This window comes from Epinephelus moara, chromosome 5 (assembly GCF_006386435.1).
Source record: "Epinephelus moara isolate mb chromosome 5, YSFRI_EMoa_1.0, whole genome shotgun sequence".
NCBI lineage: Eukaryota > Metazoa > Chordata > Actinopteri > Perciformes > Serranidae > Epinephelus > Epinephelus moara.
Window position 1 is genome coordinate 28,546,579 of NC_065510.1, and position 15,750 is coordinate 28,562,328.

General features: G+C 41.2%; 1 long non-coding RNA gene across 5 annotated transcripts; it reads right to left on the bottom strand.

The window, feature by feature from the left end:
- Positions 1-4,979: 4,979 nt before the first annotated feature.
- LOC126390199 (uncharacterized) lies at positions 4,980-12,416 on the bottom strand. 5 transcript variants are annotated; one of them, XR_007569951.1, is made up of 5 exons: positions 12,328-12,388; positions 12,180-12,254; positions 11,974-12,012; positions 11,540-11,774; positions 4,980-5,178 (listed from the first exon to the last, which is right to left on the bottom strand). It is a non-coding gene; the product is annotated as an uncharacterized LOC126390199 (long non-coding RNA). The 5 variants fall into 5 exon arrangements; XR_007569954.1 differs by lacking the exon at positions 12,180-12,254 and having other exon boundaries at positions 12,328-12,404; XR_007569953.1 differs by lacking the exon at positions 12,180-12,254 and having other exon boundaries at positions 11,540-12,012; positions 12,328-12,416.
- Positions 12,417-15,750: the final 3,334 nt, after the last annotated feature.

Consider the following 15,750-nt stretch of genomic DNA (forward strand, 5'->3'; position numbering starts at 1 on the left):
TTAGGGCTATTTCCCACAAAACAGTCACCCACTATCCATGGAACGGCAATAACGGCACTGAGACTGAACTATAACAATAAAGTTGTGAGACATAAAACCAAAATGATGCCCTGGAAGATGCTGAAATGCTCAGTAGAGCTGAGGGAAATTGCAGAGCCATGTGATAATTCTCTGTGAGTTCATAAAAACGACCCCTCTTACATTATATATTATCATTTGGCCCTTATTAATATAAGCACATTGAATGGTGTAGCTTAAAGAAAACCTCTGGTTGTTTCCAGCTAAGGCGCTGCACCTTAGCCTGTTTTGTTACTTTCTCTAAAGTGCTTATTTGCAGGGCTGATTTCATCGTTATCTCTGAGAGGATTAGTGTCTAACCTTGCAAAGACCCTCATCATACTGTGTTTGTTGTGTGTTAATATTGAGCCCATTACTGCAATTTTCCCACAGAATTGTCGGTTTCAATAGGATAACATTTTCTTATCTGCAGAAATGAAGCACTTAACACGGCCTTGGCTGGAGTGATGAGATTTGCTTCTCAGGCTCCTGTGATTATTTTATCTCCACTAAAACAATCAGCTGGTATTTTTGCCTTACTATCTGACATGAATACATTCTGCGTTACAAACAATATCACTTTTGAAGTGGTCCTCTCGCACAGTTTCACACTGAGAGTGAGATTACTGTATGATTTACACCGTGCATTAAACAGCCTCGGTAGCTACAATGTGCAGCAGAGGATGTAAAACCTGGAAAAGGATGCAGAGGACACTCCCTTCCCCACACAAAGGGCTGCGGGCTGTCAGGCTGGAGGCATAAAGATTACCTGCCTCCAGAGGCCCACTTATTGACAAAGCTCCCATGCTCCACGCAGTAGGATATAGTCTTCAAACATCCAGACGTGCACAGGGCAGCTGGGAGGGGGGGGTTGGGGCTGTTTCCAAGGGGGGTGGGGTCCATACTCCCCTGCACCCTCCCTGTGACACACGCACCTAATGAGACATAAAGGTGGGATGTTGTATTCTCTGCTGCTGCAAGTCAGCTTTCGACCGATTACCATCCAGCACTAATCAATCAATGGCAGTGATTTTCTTTCTATACATATTTATTGGAGGCAGCCTGAGATCTAGGATTTTGCCGCATCTCCTTTCAGTGCTTTCTTTTGTTTATCATCCTAATACCCATGAGTCATCTCTTACTTCGTTTTCATTTGCTGAAACACAGAAACAACTGATGGAGAAACCCTGCATCGGGTCTGAGTTAGGACTTACAACATCTCTCAGTGCACGTGGCAGCCCATCAAAATGCAAAGCACACTCGCTGCTGTTAAAGGCATGAAGGTCATTCATGTTTGAACATGTCGTCTTAAGGAAATGGCTTTTGAAGAAGTTTAAACACGAGACAAATCATGGGATGGCCCTTAGAGAGACAGTAATCATTGTGCATGTGGTGTTCTCAAAGGAGATGTACAAAATGAGCTGATTAAAAGCATTTGACACAAGTCAATGCACACCAGTTTACACTCCCAGTACAGAATTTATTTGGCTATGGAAATATTGTGTACATTAACATTGATCCTTGAAGAGCCACTGCCTCTGGTGTGGGACGACATTGTTTCAATGGGATGGACAATATTGCAGGGTTTAAAAAATATATAGTGCCCTTTAAAACAAGGCTTTGTAAAGGAATTTTGTCAGGGTGAAGGGAATGCATTTTTAATGGTTAACAAATAATTTATCAATCCGATCTGTAAAAAGACACTAAAGTTGCAGTGTGCAGGGTTTAGGACGATGTATTGGCAATAATGGAATACAATATTCTTAAAGGTATACTATGCAGGATTTTCCCTTAAAAAACAATGTATAGACTAACACGTCTCAGTCATCACTTATGACCCACTAGCAGTGTGTGGTGGTATTTCTATCTTCAGAGAATCTGCCCTCTGCCTGTATTTTTTTTTATCTTGTCCATATTTTGGTTTGTGCAGGATGTTTCTGGGTGTCAACACTTAGGTAGTGGTGTGTGGCAGTGTTCATTTTTACAGCTATTTTAGATTTAGTCTTAGTATTGAGACGAAAATGCGTATTAGTTTAAGTCACATTTAAGTCATTTTTATCCTTAATAATTTTAGTCTAGTTTTAGTCGATTTTTCTACAAATACAAATCATATCTGAACGCTTACAAACTGTCATTTCTCCAGCAGTTTTTGACAAGTTTAAGGGGTGATTTACACACACTCACTGATCAGCATTTGAAAAGATCAACATCTCTCTATTTATGCTCTCAACAACTTTGACACCACAAATAACTAATCTGAGACAACTGGGATTTGTACCCAGGTTCATTGTAAACTCTGACTTATTAATCTCAATGTTAAGAAGCAGAAAAATAACTTGCAACATTTTAGTTGGAGGTTTAAACTCATGTCTCACAGAGTTGGTGATTAAAAATATAGACTTTCATCTCTGTCAGAGAAAACTGATCTGAGTTCAGACTGTTTACTTACAGCACAGCTACACTCACAGATAACAGAGTCTCCTACCTGCCTGTCAGACAGCATCAAACCATAAACCTTCTCGAGACAGTCCAGATTTGGGCACAGTCTTGTGGGCATGTGAAGTCCGGTGGCCGGTGGCTGCTTGCTCCGCTGCCATTCAACGGCTAACAGGCGGAGCTGCTAACAGCCGCTAACTACGCCACTGTAACTAACAAAATCCTAAAATCCATTCAGTAGCTCCACCATCCACAGTCAAACATACATGGCTGATTATTTACTGTTGAATTACAGCTCACAACACATACCAAAGGCTGATGCTTCTCCAGCGCAAGTGTTTTTGCTGGCTAGCAAAACATCCTGGTGCAGACTATTTGCTGGCGTTAACCAGCCTGTCGCTCATGTGGTATTTGAAGATAATTACAAGCACGGCCGTCCTCTGTTTTCAATGTCAGATAGTCCACCACTTCATTTTCTTCACGTCTTGTCAATGAAAATGAAACTTAAATTTCATCTTAGTTTTTATTTTCAAGATGTATTTTTAGCTCATCATCGTCTCATTTTCATCATGGAAAAATTTTTCATGTGTGGCCCCCAGACAACAGCAGCCTGAAGTTGGGACTCTGTAAAAACATTGTGACCAGGTTACACCGATGTCTCCGTCTGTCTCCTCTGTTCCGTGGATGCGAGCTGCAGGTCTGTGTGTCTGTTTGATCGAGGATGAGGTTGAGCCACGCACAAACAGAGCAGAGAAGCCAAGCAGACAGGATGAAACATGCGTTTCAGCTGAATTCACACAAAATCCAGCATTGAGGCGCCTTACTGCAGGGTTGTGTGGAGGTAAGGGTGCATTTATTTGTGCCTTAGAACGTAACCACTGTGAAACAGTCAGAAAATAATGTTTTATTTCTCAGATTCACTGCATTGTTCTCATTAATGCCGCTCCCTCCCCTCATTCACTCTCTAGCTTGCTTGACTGCCACTGCTCTCTGTCATGTTAAGCCGAGGAGGAGGGGCCAAGTTTGAATGTTGTGTTTACAAACAGTAAGCCACTGATTTTGCATGATATGCCTTTAGCTATGTTTTAATTGGTGTATAATAGAAATAAGAATCATTGTGTTTCTGTTACCTTAGAATGAGCAGCTAATATCTGCTACTCCAAAATGCCTTTGGCAGGTGCTTTTCTTTTCTTGTTTGTCTTTTTATGAGGCTTTGTAATTCACCAGTCACCAGTTGATGTGGAGTATCTATACTAGAATCTCTTTATCTATAGATTTCAACATTTTTGGAAATGCACTTATTTGCTTTCTTGCTGGGAGTAAAATGAGAAGACTGATACCACTCTGGCCTCTGAGTGGTATCAGTCTTCTCATCTTACTCTCTGCAAATAAGTGTACTTCCCCAAAATGCCAAACTTGTCCAATGACAGCTTATTAACATTTAAAACCACAGACTTTATGTAGTAATATAGAGAGAAACCAGTGACTGTTCATTAGTGACACAGCCGCTTTCCAAAAAGCCATCATGTCTGATCTCTTATGCACAGATAAATGATTTATTAACCATTAATAAAGCCATTTATTGCAAGTTATAAATGCTTAATAAAGTGTGCCGTGTACCATTCAATTATTTCTTTTGCTGTTTTCACTGTGAAGTGTCGGCCAGGTTTTATTGTCCCATCACTGCTGCATGCATCCTACAGCTTTCACCCACTGAAAGTGATAATGCCTTTGTCTGTGATATGTGGTGTGTGTGTAGGTGGTTGGGTGGGTGGTGCTAAAGTATCGAACGTAGTACCGTCACCGCCTTACTCCCCTGTGCCCATTTGAGTGGCAATATCTATTTCAACCTTGACGCTTGAAGAAATGACATTAAGATTAGCGATGGACTGTTTCCCTGGAAGAGAGTCATTCAATCTAACCTGCTAGTCACGGGTGAGTGCAGGGCAATTACAAAGCATCATTCAAGATCTTAAAAGAATGACTTTATGGCGTAATGATTTACTTAAGACAGTCGTTCCATGGGGAAGAAATGGCCGGGTGAAGTTAACAGAGCAATTGTTCTCTAAACAGAAGCAGAGACAGTTGGGACATATCGCCCAATGTCTGCTTTCAGTAATCAAATGTCACCATTGATTAAAGGCGTTGCCTCATTGAATGAGAGAAACCTTCAAACAGATGTTAACTCATTGATTCAATTTGTTTTGGCAGTGCAGCACAGGTGTGGTGTTTCGGGCCATGGACAAACTGCGGCAATGTTTTTTATGGTCGACCCACCCCATTTGTTTTACTAATCGCATGCGCAGTGTCACAGGCTTGACACACTATCTGCATTATGTGTGAAGGAACGTTTGAACATCCATCATGGACGATCCAGTATCTACAGCTGGGCGGTGCAGACAGAGCCCAGTAGACCAACCGGTGGCTGTAGATGTACTTTGCAAGAAACACACACAAAAAAGAGAATTCATTCAACTTTGTCCATACAAAAACTCTTTAATCTTTGAGTTCATTCATGTTTTTGCATTCCTACGTCCTCCCTCCTCCTTTTGTCCGTCCCTGTCTTCTTCTCTGATACGTCTCACGTCACACTGCAGCGCTGCAGTTTGCAGACCCATCAGATACAGCTCTCAAATCCATGATGCGAGGAACTTCTGCACCCGTAGCTCCGCCCTCTTTACTGCACTACACCAACACAGCAAATACACACAATGTCAAGGCATCCCATCTCCAGACTTATACAGCATGCATGTGAGTGTTTGCCCCTCCTTCCCTTTCCTCCTCCTCCTCTCCCATCTCCCAAAGTGCTGACTGGAGTCATTCCCCACCTGCTGGCAGCCCGCCCAGAGGCTGATATACTGTGTCACTGTACACACATTAACGTCTATTGATCGGGCAGAGAACACCAAAGCATTCCATTATCTTGGCGTGACCGTAATTAAAAATGTCAACTAATTCTGAGCCCGTGGGCCCAAGACTCATTCAGACAACCATTCTGGCGGGTAACCCGTTAAAATATTTACCTCCCATAATGAAGTGAATACAGTAAAACGTCCGGCTGAGTGGTTTGAGAGCTATGCATGATGTGCCTGTGTGTGGGCAGGTAGTTTTGTGGTTGTGTGTATTACAAGGGCAGCTGATCCATAGCAAGCTAACGCCTCATGATTAGAGAGCAGATCAATGGAGCAGGATCAGCTATTAATTAAAAAGCAGTTTAGAGGCTTGTACAGTCAGCTTTGGAGCAGACTGAGAGGTCATAGATCCCTTATGACTGGATTTATCCACCTTTAGGCCTGTTCATAGGTTAATCTGCTAGATTGTTTGAGTGTGAGTTGCAGAGTGTTGGCAGTATTTACTGTAAAGATGTCTGCCTTCTCTCCAGTATAATGGAACTAGATGGCACTCAGCTTGTGCAACAGCGATGTCTCTTTCCAGAAATCATGATACAGTTACTCAAGAAAATCCACAGACCTTGTTGTCAGCAGTTTCATGTAGGAACTATTTTCCCTCTACCAAACTTCACTTACCAAACATATCACTGTGCAGAAGAACAGTGCATCTACACATGAACAAGAGGCTCATGCATGTGACAGTGTGAGATGCAAACATTAATGGCGTCCTTCTTGGCTCAGCTGTAATGTTAGCTAGCTCAGTGATGCTAGGTGAGCTAGCATTAGATGTATACTTCATTCTACAAGGTGACAAAGTTGATGGGTGTAGTTTGGTATAAAGAAAATAGTTCCTACATGAAACTGCTCACAACAAGGTCTGTGGATTATCTAGAGTTAACAGATCCTTACAGCGGTTCCTATGATCCTACAAAATTAGCGCTCTGTGAGTGATGTTAGGTCCTTAGCTGGTTATACGGTGGTTAGGCTTAGGCAAGTAATGTTACTGTGGTTGGGTTTGGAAAACAACATGGTGAGGATGTCCCTTAAAATGACTCAGAGATCACATGGTTATAAACATTGGTCTCCTGGGGGAAAGTCCTGTGTCTTCTGACCCATCCATCACCACAACCTGCCCCCTAACTGGACCAGGACCGCTACCTTATTTACTCCTGTCAGCGAACTGGTCACATGATCGCAGCCTTCCAAAATATGTGGATTATGCCCAAAGTACTGGCTCATTATTATGTAATGCACATACGCATTTTGGGTGAATTACCTTTGGTTGGAAAATAAACAGTGCACAAGACCAGCTGCTTTAGTAACCGGGTCATGGTTTCTGGAAAGAGACATTGCTGTTTTTCACATGTGATAGGTGATGCAGTGGCTGGCATTGTCGCCTCACAGAAAGAGGGTTCATGGTTCAAACCCAGGGTGGGGTGCTTGAACCCCAGAGTGGGGAGCACCTCCGTGTGGAGTTTGCATGTTCTCCCTGTGTCAGTGTAGGTTTTCCTTGGGTACTCTAAATTGGCTGCAGGTGTCAGTGTGAGCTGGTGACTGAGGTGTCTGTCTCTGTGTGTCAGCCTCGTGATGGTCTGGTGACCTGTCCAGGGTGTAGCTACCCTGCCTCCTTGGGATATGCTCCAGCCCCCCCCCACAGCCCCCTGCAGGATAAGTGGTTACAGAAAATGAATTTTTAAAATTTATTCTTTTGGCGCTTTGAGCACCACAAGGTGAGTGCCATCTAGTTCCCTTATGTTGATGAGAAGGCAGACATCTCTATGGCCAATATCTCCAACACTCTGCAGCTTGCACAAAAACAATCTCGACTGATAAATAGCACTACAGGTAAGAGGAAAAATATGTTTCTTTGATTTTGGGGATGAACTGTTCCTTTAAACGTCATGTTTCAGCTGTATTTTGAGACGTGGAGAGAGCCTACAAATGTATGGATGAGACTATTATCTAATTGACTCTGAGGCTGGTGTTTGACACGCAGGCCTTTTCTCATCAAATAGCATAATTACAGGCTCTCTCAGGGTGAAGACATCCCGTTATTGCTCGAGGAGATGGAAATGCCATGTTAATTACACTGAATAATTTGCAGTCCTTTTACTGTACATATAAATTGACATTACAGTCAAACTCCATTAGAGACACATATAAAATAAGCAGCAAACTAGTTTCTCTGATTTATACTCTGAGGGCAATTTTAGATATCCCTAAAAATTCTATTAATATTTAATTTTATTCCCCAGTGAACTTTCTTCTGTCTGAAACTGCTTTTCAAGATCAAACAGGATAATCTGAATCTAAATTTCCTTTCCTATCTCTTCTCAACAAGTAAATTATCTTTGTGTATCTATTTGTGGCGTAAAACATTTAATCTCCAAACGAGTAGAGTGAAGCTGTGGACCTGGTGGAAATTAGAAGGAATGATCGCCACAACAAATCTATTTATATTCTTAAGGCGTCACTGATTACTGTATTTCTAGTTAAAGCTGCAAAAGACAGCAAAACAAAGATTTGAAATGTTCAATCCCTTTCGGAGATGTGTTTTTAATGGTTTATTATGACGTCGCAAGTCTCTTGTCTGAAATTGAAACTGAAATGTAGACTGGTGCTGTCTGAGTAGATGTAAACATGTGTGCATTTTGGCACATTTGAGTGTGAAATCTGTGTGTTTCTGTCTTTTCATGTGCCACCACACGTCTGTCTGTTGTTGTGTTTCCATAGGTTGGTCAGTCCCCAAGGACGTTCCCATCATCCTGTCCACCCTCCCCTCCTGGTGACATCAAATGGTGGTAACAAAGGAAAACCTGGTCTACCCCCATCCCTTATTTTCTGAATCACACACACACACACACACACACAGCCCAAGGAGAACAAAGAGCATTGCTTTACCATGAACAGGTTTGTTTGTGCATTTGCCTGTTCATCATTTCAGATGTATGTATCTATGTTGTTTCATGCCAGAGAATGATTGATGATGTTTTGGCCCTCACCTCCATGATTAAAATCGATGCGTCCTTTTTCCGACACATGACCTAATAACCTATGGTGAAAAGGTGCTCCTGAACACTTTGGCTTACAGAGCAAATCAGGATTTAGTTCATGTCCACACTGACAGATTTCAGGAATATACCGAAGCTCTCTATGTGCGAGACATGGATCTTTCCATCAGCCAGCCTATTGTCCTGGACGTCCTCGGAGGAGATTCCTGCCAATGAGACACACGCTGGGAAGGAGAAGTGCGATATCCCTCGATAAGATATTCTAATTTATGAGGGGATGGATGGAAAGAGCTAATAATACAACCATTTCTCCTTCTTTAGGTCTCCTTAGATTATAGTCTTTTGTATCCATACATGTACACTAAGAGGAAATTAACTGACTGAATATCGGAACAAAAACAACAGACAACAACATGCAAACTATAAAATTATGTAATGTGTCTCTAAAATATTTCCGTTGCCATTGGTTACAAATTGTAATTATTGATTCAGGCTTTAAGCACCGGGGCTCTGACCTTTAGCAAATTGGAGGCCACCTCTTTATCTTACCCTCACAGCAGCTGTCAGTCAGTGTGTGTGTGTGTGTGTGTGTGTGTGTGTGTGTGAATCTTTAGACATGCTCATTGGACCGCAGAGAAGGCTAATTTGGTAGAGGAGCTATCTGAAGAGGTTTGGATTGCGGAGAACAAAGGACAGTCATGCAGTGAATTGTCTCTTACATAAAGCTTCACTTTGTAATAACACCATGTGGCTCAACAACAGCCCACAATGAATTAGAATAACAGCAATAATCGTGATGTAATATGTGATGTGGAGACGTACGGTTTTGGTTGCACGGAATACTGAGTTGAATAAAAATGATCCAATAGGACTCTGCGTGTTTCTTGGTTTGAGTCTGTTATGTCGGACCACCGCGCCGTGCTGCCTTAGTTTTAGATGGGGCGTGCATTATTTATAGTGATAAAGAAAATGTGGTGCACAACGTTGTGTTGGGAAGGACCTGCAGTGGGGGGCCTGCTTAAGTGCCTGGTTAGATCTACTGGCAGAAAGTGTGTGGGAGGGAACAGAGAGTAATAGCAAGCAGAGAGAGGAGAGGCTGTGCTGAATGTCAAAACAACTCCGATTGAATCAGTTAATATAAAAGGACAGTTTTAAGATAAGATCATTAAGATCATGAACACCCCTCCACATGTTTGGTAACAGATGTACATATATAGAGAAAGTCCTGTCCTGATAATGAGGAAATCTCCCAGTTGTGACAACGTGACAAACTAAATATCCACTGATTTTTATACAGTATAGCAACGTAACTGCTTAATCCTTGCATCAAACAATTTCTGGGGTTTGTATTGACACACACATCCTGGTACTCTGCAAATGCATGCAATATTAACATCAGTTTCTTTTCTTTTTTTTTATAGCACACAGTTTTGGCTATATTTTGTGTTTATAGTATTATTGTACTCACCAAGTTCTGGGAGTGCAACAGCAAATCCCGAAAATGTGGTCATATGGGGCAAGAAACTTTATAAGTAATACAATAATACAGGTTAACCAAAGCTTCATTAGCCACATATAGCTTTAGCCTCCTGCTAACCTGCATCCACATATGAGGACAATACAGTTTTGGTTTGCTGCACCTTATACATATCTTTGCTTATTCTTAACCTGTTTGCTGTGGTTGAAAGTTGCATGTTAATGTTTAATAACTTTTGTAGTTTGACATGACACACAAATTTGATGAATTTTAGCAACAGTAACAAGCGAAGATGTTGTTAATTAGGATGTACTCTTCTGAGGACATACGGACTAGGGGTGTGCCATATCATCTCGTTTACGATAATACTGGTATAATCTTTAATATCATCTGACAAATTCATAGCGTAACACTCGTGATATTTCGACTTTTTGACATATTGACATCATACTGTTACCCAAGGCAACAACAAGCATGGATGAAAGCGGTATTATTACTGACTCTGCGGTGGTTCCAGAAAGAGGCGCAGCTTCAGTAGTATGGAACAAAACAAACTGTGGCATCCTGAATGTTTTATGAACAGCCCCGGACTTCACAGACTCTTTCAGGGAGTTACCGCTCAGAGGGAACTCATTCACCAGCTCCTCTGGCAGCAGCACAGCATCTCTCCCTCTCCTCTCTCTCTGTGTGCTCATGGGAGTCGGTGTCGTCAAGTGATTTTGTCAAAATGTAAACCTACATGACGCTCGCGGCTCGACAAAAAACTATATATATGTGAATGTGCAATACTTATGGTAGCATAACAGCCTGTCACAGGTTACAGTGTGATGATTAGAGGAGAAATGGCAGAGCATAAAGGTCCAGGTGGGAAAAAATTTTTTTACTAAAAGAAGGAAATCACCTGTTGATTTATATATATAGAGCCCAGGGTACATTTTTTTTGTATTTGGGAGCTGTTTGAATGTGTATTTTGTGGTAGATTTTATTTTGTTGAACTGTTAATATTGTATACAGAATCTGAATCTCACTGAGTTACTGTTGTTGTTCACAAACTAAAGAAATGAGAGATCATTTTTGTTTAGTTTTTACTGAATATTTGAAGGCAAACTGTAAAACTAGATCCCTTATTTTGTTAAAATTCTATGTTCTTAAATTAATAATAATAGTTGATTCGGGAAATAAAGGGAAATTAATTAATTCCTTTGCACACTTTTTAAATAACATGCATTTATATCTTTGGACTTGGGGAAAGGTGTTAAGTAATTTCAAGTCAAAAGGCTCAAGTCCAAGTAGAGTCACAAGTCATTGGTGTTAAAATCCAAGTCGAGTTTCAAATTCAGTCATCAAATTTGTGACACCTCTGGTTAGGTGAGATGACTGATTTGACTGTCATGTCTGAAAGCAGTGATATTCTTATCTAACTCCCATGAAAGCAAACAAGTCAAACTATTCTTTTAACGCACTAAGATGATGTTAGTTGTAGAAAACTTGATGGCTGAGTATTATACACCTGTTTGGACAGATGCTTTTTGCAGTGTAACTCCTCAAAACCTCCTCAGACTTAAGTATTGATAGTTTCTGCAGCAGCTGCCTTTGAGCATGATCGGGATTAAATGACTTGCTTAAGGGCACTATGGCAAAATAAAGAGTGTATGTCATTTACTCACTCAGACTTTTCTCCCAGCTGTTCTGGAGGAACTGAACAAACTTGCTTCCATACGGCTGCCACCGCCTATCCACCAGGCCTGGCAGAGCCGACAACTGCGTGCAGGATCCAGCCTTTCTGTTAGGTCAGTGCTGAATAATGCAGGCTCACCGCATTTTATCCCCCTCAAAATGGAGATCTCTTGTGCCACAGCTCTGCCTTCACACCCATTATTCTGCTTGGATGGGCAAAAGACTCTAAAATGCATTCGTGCACCACCGCACACACACACAAACACACGCGAACCACCTCACATAGGGCACAAAAAATATGAGCAGCCTCTGCAAGATAAGGAATGACAGGATAGAAGCTAACCAGAAATAACTTGATCCTGAAGCTCTGAGTGAGTTAATGTAACAGACAGATGGATTTCAGATAATTTGGTGGCAAACTAACCTCATAGAAGCACTTCCAAATCCAAGGTTTGTGACACAACTGGTGTTAAAGGGATTTTTCAGATCAAGTTTGAATCAGGGATGCTTGTGGCAGCAATGCAAATTAAAGCTAAATCTGTAAAGTGTGTGTTTGTGCACCAAGTCCTTCAGATGTAGCTTTAATTGTATCAAATCCATCAAAAAACTGCAGCTGTTTAAATGCTTCACCTCATTGTGATTAACCCTGGATGAAGAAGAGAAATCTTCATCCCTCTTCTCACCTTCTGCTCACTTCTTACATCACTGCAAAAAAAAATCTGCTTCACTGTCAGCTCCGTTTCACTTTTTCATTCTTTCACTTACACCTGCCTCTCACCTCTCACAGTCACCATCGAGCTCCTCTCCTTGTCTCTCCATCACCCGTGCATCCTGTGAGGCACCATCCTTTCTGTCTTGTTACCGCTCCCCATGCGCTGCCCCACCCCTCCTGTTCCCTGACCCAATCCCCATCCCACCCACCATGCTACCTCCACCCTCCTCCTCCTCCTTTTTCTCTCCCTTCATCTTTTCCCCCCCCCCTCTCTCCCTCCCTCCCTCCCTCTTTGCTTCTCTTAGGGCATTTTCCACCTCTTCTGAGAGTCACACCTCATGAATTATTTACTCGTGCAGCTCAGTGGGGGATTTTGCTGCGTTTCCTGACCGTTTACTGCACAAAGATAGACAGGCAGCAAAAAAATGTGCAGGTAAGCATCACAGATCATCTGCTTCACACGCTCACTCACTGGCTGACTGCTGGATGCCCCTGCCTGGAAAACAATAACACCTTCAGACGGACAGCATGCTGGGGAAGCATCATTTGAGTGTTGAAAGATGTAGAAGGGGACATCCAGGGCTGGACAATTTATATGTCAGTTCTTTTTTCAAATAAGGTTAGGCCCTTTGGAAGGAGAAATCATCTGATGGAGACGGTGAATTTATTTCAAGTAATCAGCAGAGGCAGCTCAACTGCACCATTTCTCACAGCTGGGGAAAAACCTACCCTATACGTGCATGCATTAAAACATAAAAACACTGAAAGCGACTAGAATCTGCCACGCCCCATTCTGCGCTCCCAGGACTACATCACTCTCTGCTGCCTCACACACAAACATGCACATACACACTTTCCTGCAACATAAAGCCTTTTCAATAATAGCCTTTTTTCTTTCTTTTTTTTAACAGCATATGCCTCAGACGATAGTAAAATTGATATCAAAGATATATTAATCCAACATCTAGAATTATTATTTGCTGCTCATTTTCCTTCACACTTGGGTTGATGCCACCAATACCAATTAACACATTTGCTGTAAACCTTCCCTCCAATCTCATCAGAGGACATTTTTACTGGCACATAAGCACAACAGCTTGAGAGGGCATCCATAATGGCGCATCTTCTCCTCAAACGCATTAACTGTGTAAACACAAAGCAAAAGCCTTTTAATTTAAATCATGCATGTCAGTGGTTAGCAGCGCAAGAATGGTTCGCACCCTGCGAATGTGAGCTCTTATAACAGGTACAGGAACGGCAGCAGTTGACACAAGCAGGAACATTTTATGATGCTCAAACATGCATAACTGATTTTCTAATGTTTGAATTGCAAACAGTGTGTTGTGGCTCCACAGCAATATGAATTTCAGAGGTGTAAGTGAAGATCTTTTTCTTTCTTTGGTCTTTGTGTGCTCCTACAGATCTGTCTCTGCTGGGTGATGCCACACCCTGCTGCCTCCTGACACACACACACATACACACACACACAGAGCGAGAGATGGGGGTTGGTGGGAGAGTTCTCCAGCTTCTGCACACACACAGGGAGGAACTGAGCAAAGTCATCACTGAGGTGTGAAAGGAGCAAACAACTGAACATGCGTCTCTCCCCGCCTCACACATGTCATTGCTACTGTGAGAAGTGTGTGAGCAGCTTTACATACACTAATTATAGGAACACACACCAAACTGGGGGGAAACACAGATGACAAAAGATTACAGAAGTGGGTTTTGTGAAGGTAAAGGTCGGTTAGAATCCATAAACATCTGGTAAAAGTGCACATGAGAAACAAGTAACAGTAAGAGTCTCCTTTCCTGAGAAGATATTAATGTTTGCACAAGAATATTTCCAAAAAACTGAAAAATTAACTTGATTTTTGACAAAAATACCAGACGTCTGGGTTATGACAGTATATGATCTCTAATCTCACCAAATAATGTTCCCAGCCGGCCACCAACGTTGCAGGATTTTGATATTTCATTGAATTTAGGCTGTGACGTCAGGTAATCAAAATTCAATGTCAGGATAACGTCTAATGCCAGAGTAAATTTGACACAGAATACTGACAACTGATTATGTTGATATTTTGTTGGTTTTAAATTGCGTTGTTAAGTTACCAAATCATAAGTCTTCCAAACGTCTTGATGTAGAAAAATGACATTTAGTCGCACAGTATGGAGAACAAAACCCAACATCTGCATATCGTCATAATATTAACATCCACACAACATGAAATTCTAATGTTAGACATTTAAATTATTGTCAACCAGATTTTCACCCCAGCCGTAATTTAATTTTATGATGTAAGAGTCCAACGTCTCTTTGAAATCATATGGACATCTGCCGCGTTTCCAATTGCTTAAAGGAAAACTTTAACCAAAACTTTGTTTTTCTTGCATGCCTCCATGGAAAATGGCAAGTATATTGATTTATTGATTCCTTTGAGGGCATATTTAACAACAGCAAAACTATATCAAAACACCTGTGTACAGATTCAAGTATAACCTAGTATAATCCAAGTCTCATTTATCCAGTCATATGCTCAGTGCTTCCTAAAACATGCATTTTCATGAAAAAAAACCCTTGTATTGGAATCTGGCTTTGAAGAGGGCAGAGATAAGTTTAATTTTCAGTTCAGTTTTAAGTAAGTTAACTCTTTTAGTCAAAATTTTATGTGTTCGTGGAGTACTGAGCTAGAAGTGGATAAATAAGACTTGGATTATACTGCCCAGGTTGTTTGAGAGTGTGTAAACAATGTTTTAATATAGTTTTACTGTTGTTAAATGTGGCCTCCAATCAATCAGTAAATCTGTATATTCTTAATTTTCCATGGAGGCTTGTGAGAAAAACAAAGTAGTCATCATAAATTCAAGTTAACATGGCATGAATAATTTATATACAAATGATCATGTTGTGGATGAAGTATTCCTTAAAGGTATCCTGATGTCTATATTGGCTTAACACGAGCGGAAGAAATCAAATGTAGCCCACTCAAGTGAAAGTAGCAATAGATGCAGAAACACTCTGTTAAAAGTCTTTTGAAGAACAGTCCCTTTAAGAGTGCCCTATTGTATAAGTAGTATTATAATATTAGATGATCCAAGTGACACTGAATTCCCCACTTTTCATGATCTTATGTGCAAATGAAGTCATATGGCTGCATTCATCAGATATACAGTGAAGTACAACAGTACAATATTTCCCCCACAAATGTAGTGGAGTAAAAATATAAAGTAACTAATAAAGCAGCAGTGCCTCAAAATCTTAAAGTCTCTTTTCTACACAAATCAGCCCTGGAGTAGCGGCTGGCTGCTGCATGTAATCACTCAGCTTTATTTTAAATCAACGTCAACACTGCTGAGCTGCCATGAAGCATTAAAGCAGCTCCAGGAGACTGCTCTCTCTGTCTCTATTTTTCATCATTCTATCATTTCAAAATAAAAGCACCTTTATGGTGGAGCAGGTGCTGGACATTGCAGTCATTCGGTGCA